Source organism: Monodelphis domestica, chromosome X (assembly GCF_027887165.1).
Source record: "Monodelphis domestica isolate mMonDom1 chromosome X, mMonDom1.pri, whole genome shotgun sequence".
Lineage (NCBI taxonomy): Eukaryota > Metazoa > Chordata > Mammalia > Didelphimorphia > Didelphidae > Monodelphis > Monodelphis domestica.
Window position 1 is genome coordinate 57,150,986 of NC_077235.1, and position 17,565 is coordinate 57,168,550.

The 17,565-nt window shown below is 36.0% G+C and overlaps 1 protein-coding gene across 1 annotated transcript in view; it reads left to right on the forward strand.

Moving 5' to 3' along the window:
- The window catches only part of TENM1 (teneurin transmembrane protein 1), an 864,097-nt gene that overhangs the window by 47,282 nt on the left and 799,250 nt on the right, over positions 1-17,565 (forward strand). The window lies entirely within an intron of this gene.

Sequence of the window (17,565 nt, forward strand, 5' to 3'; positions counted from 1 at the left end):
GGGATTTTTCAAATACATTATCATATCTTCAAAGAGTAACAATTTTGTTTCCTCATTGCTTGTAATTCCTTCAATTTCTTTTTCTTTTATTGTCCTATCATTCAGGGAGATTTTTCAGTATCTGCTGAGATAATCATATGATGTTTCTTCTTTTTTTTTTACTGATACGGTAATTTATGCTGATAGTTATCCTAATATTGAACCATCCCTGCATTTCTGGTATAAATCCCACCTAGTTATACTGTGTGTAATCTTTGTGATATATTGTTGTAAACTCCTTGCTCATGTTTTATTTAGACTTTTTGCATTCAATATTCATTAGGAAAATTAGTCCATAGTTTTCTTTCTATGGTTTTGCTCTTCTTGGCTTAGGTCTAAGTACCATTTTTTATAGTAAAAAGAATTTGGTAAAATTAATTCTTTGCCTATTTTTCCAAGCTAAATTGCAGTTGAATTAATTTTTCCTTAAATATTTAGTAGAATTCATTAGTAAATTCATCTTATCCTGGGGGTTAATTCTTAGGCAACTCATTTATATATAGTTCACTTTCTTTTTCTAGAGAGGTTGTTTAAATATTCTACTTCCTCTTCTGTTAATCTGGACAATTTGTATTTCTATAGTTATTCATCCATTGCATTTACATTGTTAAATTTATTGGCGTATAATTGATTAAAATAGGTCCTAACAAATGCTTTCATTTCTTCTTCATTGTTGGAAAATTCAACCTTTTCATTTTGATACCAGTAATTTTGTTTTATTCTTTTTAAAAAAAATAATAGTTTTATCTATTTTTTTATTAATTGCTCTTGATTTTTAAGATTTCCATTTTTGTGTTTAACTTGGGATATTTAAAAATTAATTTATTTAGTCAATTTAGAACATTATTCCTTGGTTACAAGAATCACATTATTTCCCTCCCTCCCCTTTCCCCATCCTTTCCGCAGCTGATACACAATTACATTGGTATTACATGTGTCCTTGATCAGAAGCTATTTCCATGGTGTTAGAGTTTCCATTAGGATGTTCATTTAGAGTCTACATCCCCAGCAATAACCCCTCCACCAATGTATTCAAGCAGTAGTTTTCCCCCTGTGTTTCTACTCCCACAGTTTTTCCTCTGAATGTGGATAATGTTTTTTTTTTCTCATAGATTCCTCCAAGTTGTTCAGGATCACTGCATTGTCATTAATGGAGAAATCAATTACATTTGATTGTACCACAGTGTATCAGTCTCTGTGTACAATGTTCTCCTGGTTCTGTTCCTCTCACTCTGCATAAATTTCTGGAGGTAATTCCAGTTCCCATTGAATTCTTCCACTTCATTATTCCTTCGAGCACAATAGTATTCCATCACCAACAGATACCACAATTTGTTCAGCCATTTCCTGAAGGGAGGGCATCCCCTCATTTTCCAATTTTTTGCCACCATAAAGAGTGTAGCTATGAATATTCTTGAACATGTCTTTTTTCTTATGATCTCTTTGGGGTACAAACCCAGCAGTGCTATGGCTGGATCAAAGGACAGACTGTCTTTTAGTGCCCTTTGGGAATAGTTCCAAATTGCCCTCCAGAATGGTTAGATCAATTTACAGCTCGACCAGCAGTGCATTAAAGTCCCAACTTTGCCACATCCCCTCCAGCATTCATTACTTTCCATTGCTGTCATGTTAGCCAAGATGCTAGGTGTGAGGTGATAATTTAGAGTTATTTCAATTTGCATCTCTCTGATTATAAGAGATTTAGAACACTTTTTCATGCTCTATTTAATAGTTTTGATTTAACTGAAAATTGCCTATTTATATCCCTTGCTCATTTATTAATTGGAGAATGGCTTGATTTTTTTGTACAATATAGCTCTTTATAAATTTGAGTAATTAGACCTTTCTCAGAGGTTTTTGTTATGAAGATTGTTTCCCAATTTGTTGCTTCACTTCTAATTTTGGTTGCATTGGCTTTGTTTGTACAAAACCTTTTTAATTTGATGTAACCAAAATTATTGATTTTACATTTTATGACTTTTTTCTAGCTCTTACTTGGTTTTAAAGTCTTTACTTTCCCAAAGATCTGATAAGTATACTATTCTGTGTTCACCTAATTTACTTATAGTTTCCTTCTTTATATTCAAGTCATTCACCCATGCTGAGTTTATCTTGGTATTGGGTATGAGATATTGATCCAAACCTAATCTCTCCCATACTGTCTTCCAATTTTCCCAGCAGTTTTTATCAAATAGTTTTAGTCTCAAAACCTGGGATCTTTGGGCTTATCATAGACTGTCTTGCTGAGGACACTTAACACAAGTCTATTCCACTGGTCCTCCTCTCTGTCTCTTAGCCAGTACCAAATTGTGTTGATGACCACTGCTTTATTGTATAGTTTGAGATCTGGGACTGCAAGGCCTCCTTCCTTCAGATTTTATTTTTCATGATTTCCCTGGATATCCTTGATCTTTTGTTCTTCCAACTGAACTTTGTTATTGTTTTTTTTTCTAATTCAGTAAAAAAGTTTTTTGGTAGTTTACTGGGTATGGCACTAAATAAGTAAATTAGTTTGGGTAGGATTATCATTTTTATTATGTTAGCTCTTCCTACCATGAACAATCAATGTTTTCCCAATTGTTTAGATCTAGTTTTAATTGTGTGGAGAGTGTTTTGTAGTTGTGTTGATATAGTTCCTGTGTTTGTCTCAGCAGATAGATTCCTAAGTATTTTATATTGTCCAGGGTGATTTTAAATGGAATTTCTCTTCCTAATGCTTGCTGCTGAGATGTGTTGGAGACAGATAAAATATAATTATATTATATTATATTATATTATATTATATTATATTATATTATATTATATTATATTATATTATATTATATTATATTATATTACAATATATTATACAATTTGTATAATATTGGGATTCGTTGTTTTTTGAATGTTTGATAGAATTCATTTGTGAATCCATCTGGACCTGAGGATTTTTTCTTAGGGAGTTCTTTGATGGCTTGTTCAATTTCTTTTTCTGATATGGCGTTGTTTAGGTAATCTATTTCTTCCTCTGTTAGTCTAGGCAATGTATATTTTTATAAATATTCATCTGTATCACCTTGATTGGCATATTTATTGCTAAATAGTTGAGCATAATCATTTTTAATGATTGCCTTAATTTCCTCTTCATTAGAGGTGAGGTCTCCCTTTTCATCTTGTATACTGTCATTTTGGTTTTCTTCTTTCCTTTTTTTAATGAGATTGACCAGTACTTTGACCATTTAATTTATAACTATTATTTATTACATCAATAGTTGTTTGACTTTCAATTTTATTAATTTTATTAATTTCTCCTTTGATTTTTAGGATCTCTAATTTAGTCTTCACCTGTGGATTTTTAATTTGTTCATTTTCTAGTTTTTTAATTTGTATGCCCATTGACCTCTGCATTCTCTAGTTTGTTAATATATGAACTCATGGATATAAATTTCCCCCTGAGTGCTGCTTTGGCTGCATCCCATTAGTTTGGAAAGGATGTCTCATCATTGTCATTTTCTTCAATGAAATTATTAATTGTTTCTATGATTTGTTCTTTAACCGGTTTTCGAGAATTGTATTGTTTAATTTCCAATTAATTTTTTATTTGCCTCTCTATGTACCCTTACTGATTATTATTTTCATTGTATTGTGATCTGAGAAGGTTGCATTTATTATTTCTGCTCTTTTGCATTTGTTTGCAATGTTTTTATGCCCTAATACATGGTCAATTTTTCTGAAAGGAATGTATATTCCTTTTTGTCCCTATTTATTTTTCTCCACATGTCTACTAACTCTAATTTTTCTAAGATTTCATTCAATTCTCTTCCTCTTTCTCATTTATTTTTTGGTTTGATTTATCTAGTTCAGATAGAGGAAGGCTCAGGTCTCCCACTAGTATAGTTTTTCTATCTACTTCATCCTTGATCTCCACTAGTTTCTCCTTTAGAAATTTTGATGCTATGCCATTTGGTTCATACATGTTGAGAACTGATATTTCCTCATCATCTATACTGCCTTTTATCAGGATGTAATTACCATCCCTATCCCTTTTCAATCAGATCTATTTTTACTTCGGCTTTGTCAGATATTACGATTCTGACTCCTGCCTTCTTTTTATCAGTTGATGCCCAATAGATTTGACTCCATCCTCTTACTTTCACCCTATGTGTATCTATCTTCTTCATGTGTGTTTCTTGTAGACAGCATATGGTAGAGTTTTGGATTCTCATCCACTCTGCTATTCGCTTGTGTTTTATGGGTGAGTTCATTCCATTCACATTCAGAGTTATGATTACCAGCTGTGTATTTCCCAGCATTTTGATTTCTACTCCTAGTTCTGCCTTTTCTTCTTTCACTATTTCCTTCTACACCAATGTTTGTTTTTAATAAGTCCCCCTAGTTCCCACCCTTATTTTACTTCCCTTTCTACCCCCATCCCTTCTTATTCCCCCCTTATTTTCTTTGCAGTCTTTTTAAACTATCCCCCTACCCTCTCTCTCCCTTGTACTGCTTCCCTCCTCACCAGTCCATTTCTTACCCTTCTACTTCTCTATAGGGCACAAATATATTCTCTGCCCCAATGGATTGGATTGTTCTTCCCTCTTTGGGTCAATTTCAATGCATGTAAGAGTTGAGTATTTTCTATCTCCAATCTCTTTACCCTTCCAGTGTATTGATGTTCTCTCCCCTCCCACCATGAGCTTCTTTGTGACATAAATTTATCCCCTTTTGTTTATTTTCCCATTTCTTTTAGTATTAACCTCTTTTTAGCTCTAGTTGTGTATATATATACATATATACACATACATGTATATGTATTTATGCATACATATATCTATATACATCTTGGCACTTCATCCTATACAGTTTGTCACTGTTCCCCCTAAATCTGCCCATGTGACAATAACAATTTTTAAGAGTTACCAATGACCTCTTTTCTTATAGGGATACATATCATTTTAACTTATTGGGTCTCTTCAAAGAAAGAGTTATTTTTTGTTTTGTTTTTCTTTTTCCCTCTTTTTTAATTACCTTTTGATTTTTCTCTTGAGACCTGTGCTTGGGCATCAAATTTTCTGTTCAGTTCTGGTCTTTTCTTTACAAATGCTTGGAATTATTGTATTTTATTGAATGACCATACTTGCCCCTATACTAATATAGTCAGTTTTGCTGGGTAGTTGATTCTTGTTGTAGACCTAGCTCCCTTGCTTTCTGGAATATCATATTCCATGCCTTTCAATCCTTCAGTGTAGATGCAGTCAGATTCTGTGTTATCCTCACTGTGCTTCCATGGTATCTGAATGACTTCTTCTTAGCAGCTTGTAATATTTTTTCCTTGGTCTGATAGTTCTTGAATTTGCCTATAACATTTCTGGGTGTTTTCAGTTGGGGATTAAGTACAGGAGGTGTTCTGTGGATTCTTTCAATCTCCATGTTTCCCTCTTGTCCTAGAATATTAGGGCAGTTTTCTTGGATAATTTCCTGTAGTATGATGTCCAGGCTTTTTATTTTGTCATGGTCTTCTGGCAGACCAATGATTCTTCATTTGTCTCTCCTGGAACGATTTTCTAAATCTTCTGTTTTGTGAATGAGATGCTTCATATTTTCCTCAATTTTTTCATTCTCTTGGTTTTGTTGTATGGTGTCCTGCTGCCTTGGGAAGTCACTTGATTCTAATTGTTGTATTCTGGTTCTTAAAGACTGGATTTCATCCTTGGCTTTTTGGTCATCTTTTTCCTTCTGGTCTGATTTTCTTTGGAGATCATCTTTCATTCTCTTTACCTCATCTCTCATCTCCTTTGCTTCATCTTTCATCCTCTTTACCTCATCTTTCATCTCCTTTGCCTCATCTTTCATCTTCTTTGACTCATCTTTCATCTCCTTTGCTTCTTTTTCAAGCTGGTTGATTTTGGCTTTCAAGACACTATTTTCTGTTTCCAGATAACTTATCTTGTTTTTAAGCTTTTTTTTCCCCAATTGTCTTCAGCCTCTCTTAATTGTGTTTTGAATTCTATTTTGAGTTCTTCCAAAGCCTATATCCAATTCACTGGGTTTTCTGTTTTATTGCTTGGTATTCCCTCCTTCTCTGTTCCATTTTCTCTTTGTTCATTGCCTGTATAGAAGATGTTGATTGTAATTTCTTTTTTCTTTTTCTGTTGTTTGCTGATATTTACCCCTTCTTTACTTCCTGCAATTGTCTGTGCTCTTGCTCCTCTCACTTTTTTGGTTTTGGGGTTTTCTGTCAATCTCCCTTCTTGTAGCTTTGTCAGGAGATCTCTCAGTGAAGTCTATGGAGGATGGGTGTTGGAGGCTGAGCTTCCCTGTCCTCTGAAGGCTCTTATTGGATTAAAGTCCAGCAGTCTGTGGGGGACAGGTGTTAAAGCTTGAGATTCCCTGACATCTGAAGACTTTTGATGGAATTAAGTCCAGCTGGGTTTGGCTTCATATTTCCTGAGGCCAAAAACTCCTAGAAGGCTGAAGCAATATGGAGGGTCTCTCCTGCTATGACCAGACTGCCTTGTCTGTGCTCTCTCTCCAGCTCCTTCCCCACTGCCTGTGTTTGATGCTCTATTCCTGGAACAGCCCTGCCCTCAAGGTACTCCCTCCAAACCAGCGCCTTTGTCTATTCAGAGGTTCCCACTGCCACTGGAGGCTTAGTGCTCTAGGTGGGGGTGGGGGGGGTCTTGGGACCTTCCTTCTTCCTTCCCCATAAACCCAAATGTTCTCGAATTCCGGCTTTTGGGGGGTGTACCTTTTGAATTGAGTCCAGCAGGAGGGTTCCTTGGCTCTGTCTTGTTGTTAAGTTAGATTTTCAGTCCCCTAGGAGCATTTAGTTTGTAATTGGTAAGGAAGGGTTTTCAGAGGTCTGAACTTTTGCTGCCTCTCCACTGCCATCATGACTCTGACCCTCTCATGATTTTCTTATGTCATTCTCATTTATTTTCCAATTTTTTCTAATGCTTTGATTACTTGATTTTAAAAATTCTTTTTGAGCTTTTCCAGGGTCCAGTTGTAACCCACTTTGAGGCATTGCATGCAGCTGTTTTAACTTTATTGTCCTCTTCTGAGTTTGTATTTTTATCTTACCTGTCACCATAATAACTTTCTATAATCAGGTTCCTTTTGTTGTTGTTTGCTCATTTTCCAGATTATTTCTTGACTTATAATTTATTTTAAAGTTGAACTCTGCTCCTATGGTTGAGAGAACCTTTTTCCAAGCTTCAAGTTTGTTGTGCTTGTGTTTTCATAGCTATGTCTGGGAGTCTGCAAAATCTCAGTTCTTCTAAAGTGATATGATCTAAGGAGAGGTGTGGTCACTGCTCTCTTGGCCAGTGGTCTACTCTGGGGTGACCTTGAGCACTCTCTTGTGCCTTAGAATTTAAACCAAATTCCCAACTCCTCTTAGTGCTCCTCCTTGCCTTGAGACAGTGAATTGGGCAATACAACAAAGTCCTTCTCCCAGTACTAGAAAAGGGTCCCTTGTAATTTCCTTTTGACCAGTGGTCCAACACCCTTACTCTCTGTGGGCTGGGAGCTCTAGAAGCTTTCACAACCACCAATTCAGTCATCCCACGGCCTGCTCCACTCTCACCCTGATGAAACAGATCTTTCCTCATGAAATGCCTTCTCAGTGAGTAGAGGGCAGGAGAAATTTTAGAACTGAAATTAAAAATAGTAAAGTTATTCAAGTTTAAAATTACATCAGGCCTTTTGAGACATTGTATATTACTAATGATAACAATAATATGGGCATAATAAAACTTAAATTGCCTGTCTTGTAGGTACACTAATCAGAGACTCTGTAGGTCATGCCAAATCATACAGCTCAAATAAAATTTAAAAAAAATCTGTCATCCTATTTTTTTGTTTGCAGAATGCCAGTCAACCCAATTTTGATTTCACAAATATTTATTAAGTGTTTAGTATATAAAGAGCACTATGTTAGTTACTGAGGGAAATCAAAAGATAGGTTTTTTAAATAAATGAAGTAGTTGTTTGATATAATTTGATTATTTTTATATAATTTGATAAATTGATATAATAGACTCAGACTACATATATGTATGTATGTATATAACTAGATGACATATTAATTTCTAAAATTTTTGATAATGTACTTATACTTACCTTGAAAAAACCATTGGTGTTAGTGTATTATTGATAATAACAATGCATAACAATGTATTCTTAATAATAACAATAATAGTGAATCATGAAGCCTACATTTTCTACCTTCTATGGTTCATATGATCATAGAATTGGATTTGGGAGAAACCTTTGATATCATCTAATTCAACTTTCTCCTTTCACAGAAGAAACTGAGGTCATGAGTAGAAACCTTAAAATGCTTGAGGTGTGAGTTGTTATTATTAATAGTGGTTACTAGTGTTTGATTAAGTTATGTTTTAGTGTATTTGGTGAAAGGGATCTAAACTGTTTTTAGAAAGTGGTTTCTTAAAGTCTTTTGTATTTTAGGTTGTCCATGAGCTCAAACTGTTGCTACTAGAATAACACAATTAACTTTTCAAGAGATTTACAACTAGCTAAATTTCAACTAAAGAAATAAATCAGGGAAAGGGATATTACTGGGATCTTCCTCTGAAGAGAGAAGAATGGAAAGTTATCTCATTCTTGGAAGAGTAATATAATGGAAAGTTTGATGTTCTCAGCATAGGGGCCTTCTTTGTGGCTCTTCCCTTTCTTTAGGGCAGATAGAAGAATCAACCTGAAAGAGCTGGCAATTGAAACTTTGGGATTACTTCAGCGGCTTACTGTGAAAGAGGGGATTCATTTTTTAAATTGACTTTTTAAAGTCAACAAACATATAATAAATATACATATATAAATAAACAATAAACAGTCAAACAATAAAGTTGAACTAACTATACATAAACCATAGCTATAAGAATCTACAAAGGATTTTGATAGTAAATTGGCTTAAAGTCACAGGGCCAAGTCCCCATTCGAGGAGGTATCTGAATCCAATAAAGGATTCTTGGTAAGTTAGAAACCACCATTTTAATGAAATGATGAAGTAAAGACTAAGGTTAAATTAATTTGTGATTGATAATAGTTGATTGATAATAGAAGAGAATTAATTTGTGGCTTGGCATTTTTCCTAGAGTTAGATCTACTAAATATCTTTTTTTTAAAATGACCGTTGTTAATGTAATTTGTCATAAGGTATTTAAATAAGGAGTTCTATTTTTATAAGAATGAAATGTATAAATCAGAATTTTGGGGAAAATACCTAGTGTTTAGACCATTTGTCTATGTGGAAGGCATTATGATCACTATTTGCAGGAAGTCTATGGAACTTCTGCACTTAAGATTACAAAGTGGTGGCACATATTACACAAGCTACTGCAATTGTTACCAAAATTCAAATGAGATCTTACTTTAAATCACAGTCATACCTAAAATATTGATCAGGTAGATATTTTAATGTGGTTGAAACTCATACTTTTATTAGTCTCATATTTTTAAAAATGTTTGCACGCTAGTCTTATACCCAGAGAGATTTCAAAAGTCAAAATTGACAGTATATGTTTGACTATTTTAACCATTCAGCAATTAGGCTTAGCTTCTATATTCTCATCAAGTAGCCCTGCAATCTAGGAACTTCTGTGTGCATTGCGATTCCTATGGAAGTTATAGCATTAATGAAATTGAGTTTTAAATTTCCCTAGGCTCAACCTAGACATTAAGAATATAAATGTAAATTAACAGAGAAGAACTAGCAGCTGTGAATACTAACATTCACATCATATTCCTTTTCATTGAAATTTTACGCAGACATTAGGGAAATAATTTCCCTACCTTCTCTTCAAAGAAATTACATTAATAATTTTGGCAGTATTCCTGTGAAGGAACAATGTGCAACATCTTTACAAGACTCAGAAAACATCGACACTGAAGACCAACATCCGTTTGCTTAGTAGATTATCTTTACCGTGTACATGGGCTAATTTTAGAAATTAAGTCTAAAAAAGATAAATTATCTTCTAAATTTTAACTTGATTTTAAGGTCAAGTATGGAATCTGAATATACTATGATTATAAACTCTATAAACCAGTTTTTTTTATACTATTAAGCCAGTTTCTATATCAATAATTATAATAAACAACATAAAGGGAATTAAAGACTTTAAATTTAGTTCAACCTATATGGGAATAAGAATCTCCTCTACAAATTTTCTGACAAGTGGTCATCTAGCCTTAATCTTTATTGGGAAAGAACACATTACCTTCTAGGGCAGTCTATGCTAATTTGAGATAGCCTCAATTGTTAGGAAGTTCTTCCTTATGCCAAGCTGAAATATCTTACTTCTATACTCTTTACTAGTTCTTCCTTTGTGGTTCAAGTAGAATAAGCCTAATCCATCTTGGAAAGTCCTTTAGATACCTCAAAATAGTATTCATATTTCTTCCTCACCCCTAATTTTCTTTGACCTAATAGTTCTCAGTTCCTTGATCTGATCTTCATATGGCATCATTTCAAGGCCATTTGCCATCCTGATTGTTCTCCTCTGGACACTTTCCATATTAGCAATGCCATTCCTAACCTGTAGCACTTAGAATTGAACACATAAGAAATCTTCATCCCAGAGGAGAGTATTGTGGAAATGCTTTCTCCATAATCATTGAAATTCTCTCTTTTAATGATGCCTAAGAATGTAATAGCCTTTGTGGCTGCCATATCACATTGTTCACACAGATAGAGTGTGACTAGGAGAAACATAGTCAAGCTAACAAGTTGAAAGGATGAAGCCTTCATGGAAACTTTGCTGTGGCCTTAGATATCTTCCCATGGAAAGTGTCAACATCTCCATGAACATCATATTCAGATGACTGATGATCTCTCTTTGATTGGAGATGAAGCCTAGAAACTTGCTGACCCATTGAAGAAGGAAGAAAGGAATAAGAATTCATATGGTGCTTACTCTGTTCTAGGAACTATACTAAGTGTTTTACAAATATCTCATTTGGTCTTCACAACAACCATGCAAGGTAGATGCTATTATATCTCCACTTTATATTTGAGGAAACTGAAGCTAATGAAATCTAAGTTATTTGCCTAGAGTCATACAACTATAAGTATCTGAGGTCATATTGAACTCACAACTTGCTGACTTCAGGCCCAGAACTCTATCCACTGGGCCATGTAACTGTCTCACTGCTATGTCACTGAGGATACCGGATTGAGTCATTTGTAAAGCAGACCTTTGCCACATCCTGTGAAATATCTCACAGATATGACTACCATGCTGATTTCAAAAGGAGCAACCACATAGCGTAGACCTAAAGGAGTCACTAGGGATAAAGCCATGATATTGAGGAATAAACTTGGCCTTTTCCCTCTGTTATTCCCATGAGTTATGTGAACTTTGCAGATCTGATGGAAAAGTGATTGATTTCCAATCATCTTCAAAGTGCTGAATCCCTTTTGGGGGAATTTCAGCCTCATGTTGGTGCCATGTCTAGATGACTATAAAATTCCCTGGAGAAAGGTGGAACTGACCTCTAGAAAAAAATATTGAAGGAAAAAAAGAGTTGTATTAACCCTTACTGGGCTCCAGAGAGTCTTTTGTGTTTTTTATGAGATCAATTAAATTTTGTCCTGTATTATATTTAACCTTGACATATAGATAGATAGACAGAGATAGTTAGCTTGAGTTATTATATGTAACCTTTATATATATATATATATATATATATATATATAGTTAGCTTGAGTTCTTACATGGATGCTGAGGGTCCTTTTTACTCAAGTTGTTGGAGACATAGAAAAGAACTATATTCTGAGGTTCCTAAGGGAAGGAAATTGACCTTGGTAGGGGTATAACCAAAAGGAGACTAGTGAAAAGCTCTCCAAGGTTAAGCCCAGTCTATATAGGGCCATATCTGTTTTTTCATCCTTGTTATATATACTGGGTACTATTAATCACATAGGTATGCTTGTGAGACAAATTTCTGCTTGGCCATAACTCCTCCACTTTGTACTTAATGAAGTTGATATTTCTTAACCCGAGTGTGAGGGCTTTACATTTCTCCCTATTCCATTTCATAAAGTCTCCCATGCTATTCTTGTAGGAAATATGTACCAATGTGAGCTATCCTTGAAGGGGTTTGGAACTGTGTGAGTGACCAGACCCAAAGAAGAAACAATAACAGTTCAGGGTCACTTTGAAAGCTTTCCAATCATTGGGCACCTAGGATGACACCTGGAAGGTGTAAGGGGCAGAAATGTAAGAGGTTGGACTAGATTATTTAAGGGTATGGTCTTCAGGAATTTAATCAATTCCAAATGATTTTTAGCAATTTATTTATAAAATAGAGGGAAAATGTGAAAGTAGAGAAATAAGAAAGAGGGCAGAGTAAGAAATCCAGCTTAATGAATTAGACTACTGCTCAAGCCCTGGCTTTACTCTGGCAGGGTTCCTGAAGCCCCAGCAGTAGGACCTAAGGGTCAATTAACAAAGATTTTAGCCAAGAGGCCTCCTCCCAGATGAGGAACCCCTCCAGAGGCTGGTACCTCCAGGAAAGTCAGGGAAAGATTCAGCCTTTTTCACTCACCCACATGGTAACTCAAAGGGGGAGATTTAAGAACAGTCTCACCAAGTCCAAGGTCTCAGATCCAGTAAGCAGATTCTTCACCAGCCTCCAACTTGAACTCAAAACTCCAAAGAACTGCCTCACAGGAAGTTGCAACTCCTTTAAAGGCACTTCTTTGCATCACTTCCTGTGCCTTCCTACTTTTATATGGAAAAATTATAGTCTATAGTTTTGCTTAGGGTTCCTCAAGGGACAGTTTCTGATTTGCCACCCACTTTATCACACATGGGTCACAGACCTCCCCCACTCAAGTGTAAGTGGAGTATATACATGCTTCTGGTGATTAAATCTAAAAATGGGCAGGGGAGAGTTAATCCCATCTTCACAAAGGCCATTCATGCCATATAAGTATCAGTTGTACTATTATCAGTACTATCCACAGCAACACTCTCCTCCCAGTCTCAAAACCTAAAAGTCTTGGTGGAATCCTTGCTAGCTCTGGCTCTCCAAGTCCCATTTGCAGCATCTCTCAAATATATCTCCTTTTCTCCCTTGGCACTATTACCACCCTGAAGTAGGCCCTCATCACTTCATTTATGGACTACTGCAATAGTTTGCTGGCATATGCACCTGCTTCCTGTTTTCCCCTATTCCAACCCATCCTCCAATCAGCCAGCAAAGTGAATTTCCTAAGGAGCAGGCCCAATCATGTCACCTCCCTTCTCAATGAACTCCATTGGTTCCCTAGAGTCTCCAGGATCATATCCAAAGTGCTGTATTTATAATTCAAACCCCTCTTTAACCTGCCTGACTCCTACCTTTCTAATGTTCTTACACCTCACTCCCCATAATGTATTCTTTGAACAGTGGTTCTTCCTTCCTCCGATATAGAACTGTAGTTCCATGAACAAGACACTCTGTCACTCAGTTTCAGGAATTTTCTCTGGTTTTCTCCCATACCTCAGATTTGATTATTGAGTTTTCTGGCTTTTAAAAAATCCCCACTAAAATTCCATTTTTGAAAGGATACCTTTCCCAACACTTTTTAATTATAGTTCCTTCCCTCTATTAATTATTTCCCATTTATCCAGCATATATACAACTTTGGGGTATGATTTGTTTGTTATTTCCCACATTAGATTGTGAGCTCCTTGAGGGAAGAGACAATCTTTTGCCCCTTTTTGAATCCCTAGTCCTTAGCATAGTGCCTAGTACATAGTACAATATTATAGAAGCCAAGAAATGAAAGAGAAACTCTCAATAAAGACAGAGAACAAAAGTTAAAGGAAATGAGGACAGAAAAGGCCATGGGTTTGATAATTAGGAGATGTAAGAAGGTGATTTAAAAAGTGTGAGAATGAATATCTTGTGCCTTCCCTTCTTTTACAAAGAAGAATCATTAGTGTTTAGTGAGTTGCTGGAAAGATAACTACTTAATTCTCAAACTTGCCCTCAGAAGTACAAAATTTAAGAGGCAGCTGGGTGGCTCAGTGAATCAAGAGCCAGGTCCAGAGACAAGAGGTCCTGGGTTAAAATCTGGTCTCAGATACTTCCTAGCTGTGTGACCCTTGGCAAGTCACTTGACCCCCACTGCCTAGCCCTTACCACTCTTTTGCCTTAGAACCAACACACAGTACTGACTTTAAGACAGAAGGTAAGGGTTACAAAAAGGAACATAACATTTAAAATCTGTTTGTGATGAAAACAATTTTTTAACATCTGATGACTACTATTAAGGTTTGTAGCTATAAAATTCTTTGTATGGCCTTTTTAAACATGAGTTTTAGAAGCACATTCGTTATTTCAATATAAATTAATAGTTGCCTGTAAGTCAATCAGGATAATAATTCACTTTAAAGGTTATGATGATGTTAGGAAGTTAGAGTGAAGTTCAAGTACATTTAAATGCCAGGAGAACAATCCTCATCATTTTACATTCTTTTCTAATTCTTTTTCTAGTGTGTGATTTCATCTGTAAAACCAAGGGCATGATAAGGAATGATAATCTTTAATATTCGGAGTGACTGATCTTGAAATCAGTACTCCCCCCTTTTTTCTGCAAGCATGATAGTCAATAGGTGGCTATGACAATAAGGCTCCAGAATAATATTCTTAACAGTATTTCTAGTAACAAAAGCAAATACTCATATCAGACCAGGTTTTGAATATGGGAGGCAAAGTACTTTATTTTTTCTATACAGACTCAAACTCATTACTGCCATTTTTATTTAATAATGCAATATTTTCATGAGATATTAATTTAATACAAGCATACACTTCTTTGACTTCCATATAACTATAATTTCAGGCAGCCATCTTAGTCATAGGCTACAGTAATAAGAAAGTAGATGTTCATTGCACCCCAGTGAGCTAGTGCTAGGTAATTCATAGATTGAGGTATAAAGACACAACAAGCATGATGGCACCTTGCTAAAGGGGCTGGTTTTGTACAAATATACACTTCCGTGGATGGTGAGTGAGCTGCCATAACCCAAAGTTCCAGCTCTCCCTTCAACTGCCAGAGAAGTGGGCTCTTAGTACAAGGGTAACAAGGTTCCAAGTGAGTACTCAACAGGATCGGGAGAAGAAAGGATGGTATTGGGCTGATCATCTGAGTTGTACTTGGTTGGGTGTACCACCAATGTGCCCATCTCACTCCCTCTGAACAGATGGAAGCTCATTCCCACCAACTACGTGGTCCTAGCCAGACTCAAGTGAGCTCCCTCCAATACAGCTGGCTTCCCCATAAGGCCCCAGAGCTGGACTGAAATGTGCCCTTACTAGCAGAAAGCTGTTGACTGCATTTTACAGCCCCTTTGATGAAAGTTCTGCTGGTAGAAAATTATTAAGCTACCTTTTCATACTTGCAGTCTTTGCAGTCAAAAAACAAGGCCACCAGCCACATCCTCATTGCTTGGTAGCTAATTCTTAGATGGTCCTGGTATCTGTTGCAAAGAGGGGGGAAATGGATTACCATAGCAAATGCAAATATAGAAAGTAATACCTGGGGAACTTGTTCCCATTAAAACAATAGCAACAAAACCACCTTCATTTCAGATTGTGCACATTGATTTTCTTGATGTAATTGTTATTGAATTTGGTCTAATATGATTTTACTTACATTTTTACTTATGAGGGTGGTTAGAAGCAAGATTGAAATCAGTGCTATTTTATACTTTGAATATTTTGCCAGTGAATCTAAACAAATATAATTATATGCTCTAAATATTGGCTTCTAGAACAGAATTCTGATGAGTACATAGTAGTAGATAAATACCTGTTGATTGAGTGATGATTTAATTGTTTAGGAGGTTTTGCAAACCATTGAACTTTAGCCTGTACTGATTTCTTTGCCTAGAAAAACAAAGTAATTTTATTGACCTATTGCACTTGAGTTTTATAAAAATAATGGATATTTATATAGTTCTTTAAGCTTGAAGGATGGAAAGCACAGGGAAAGTCATATTTTCTTAATGAGTGGCACATTTGCTTGAAAGTTTTTTGTGATATCTCATTGAATGGCATAAAGTAGATAACTACCACATCATAATTTAAAATGAAATTCCCAAACTAAAGTGTTAGTCTTACCTAATTGATTATATTATCCTTTTGAGAAGCCACTTGAACACTAGCAAATCTGTATCTTTTTCCAGTGCTCATATAAGAAAGAGTACTTCTTGGCAGCCGAGCTACTTGAAATTTTTGCAATTTCCTGTTGTTTAAATGTGTCCAGGGAATCTGTAAAGCTGAATAAATGCTTTTAGGAAATCCACCTACAGTATCAGGATATGGACATCTAGAAGCAGTAAATCAGCTCTGAGAAAATGGAGAGAACTGATACCATCCTCTGCACTTTAGAATTAGGAAGAGAAAGACAGTTTTTGAGGCAAAGAGAGGTAGGAAGGTGGAGATCAATGAATTAAGGATACCCACCAGGGAGCTTGGGGAAGATGGAGAAGAGAGAGAAGGATGTGAGAGAAAATAAAAGGAGGCAATAGAGGAGAGATCAGAAAAAGATTAAACTGACCAAGAACTTGTCAGGAGAGAAATGTGGGCTGCCTCTCTTTTTGTAAATCCACATTTCACCTGTCCCTGCCTCCAAGGGTCTCAAAAAGAAAAAGAAAAAGAAAAGGTAACAGACCAGGGTAGGAGCAACAGGGACGGGTACAAGAGAACACTTATGGGTGGAATAGTTGTAATATCAATATTTCATCTCCACAAATCTCTTCCCTTTGGTTCTTGGCTTCTGCACACACACCCCACCTTCCCTGTCCTTCAATGACTAGGTAATTCTTGTAAAATAAGGTAACAATATGCCCTAAAACTGAGGGAAGTCAAAGAAAAAAAACCATACATTCATTCGTAAACATGGAAGGGACCTTAAAGATCATCTAAGCCCCAATCGCTTACTTTAAAAGAGGTAACTGGAGTCTGGGAGGAGACCGACTTCCAAATCACTCTACAGGTGATTGCCCACTCCTTTCTTTTCAGTAGCCTCCTGTTGCCTTACAGACTGGCCAAGGATCCTCAAATCGTTTCCATCTACAGTTCTTCAAACTGAATCCTTCATCCGTTATATTTCCCCCTGTCAGTTTAAAATCATTCCTTTGTTTTGTGGAGGAAGCCAAGTCAAGGTACATTGGGATGGGGGCGGGGGAGTGAGAAGCAACATTATATAGCTGTTTCCCTTTACCGTTTCGCCCACTGCTTTAAAAAAAAAAAATCTGAATAAGAGTATTGAAACAGTTATGTCCTCTCTTATTTACTGAGCTTGGGGGAAGGAAGAGAGACAGAGAGGGAAGAATATTCACCTCCTGGAGCAGGAAGTGTTGTTAGGAAAGGGGAGAGGTGAAAATGAACTTCTGCTGTACCGCTGCCCATGCTGTGCTGCGATGCTCAAAGGTTGTAATGTTCTTCCGAGGTTTGATAGGCAGCAGCATCTCCTTCTTTGTATCAGTAACTGGGAAAGTGGGAATATGTCTGGAGATCTCCCCC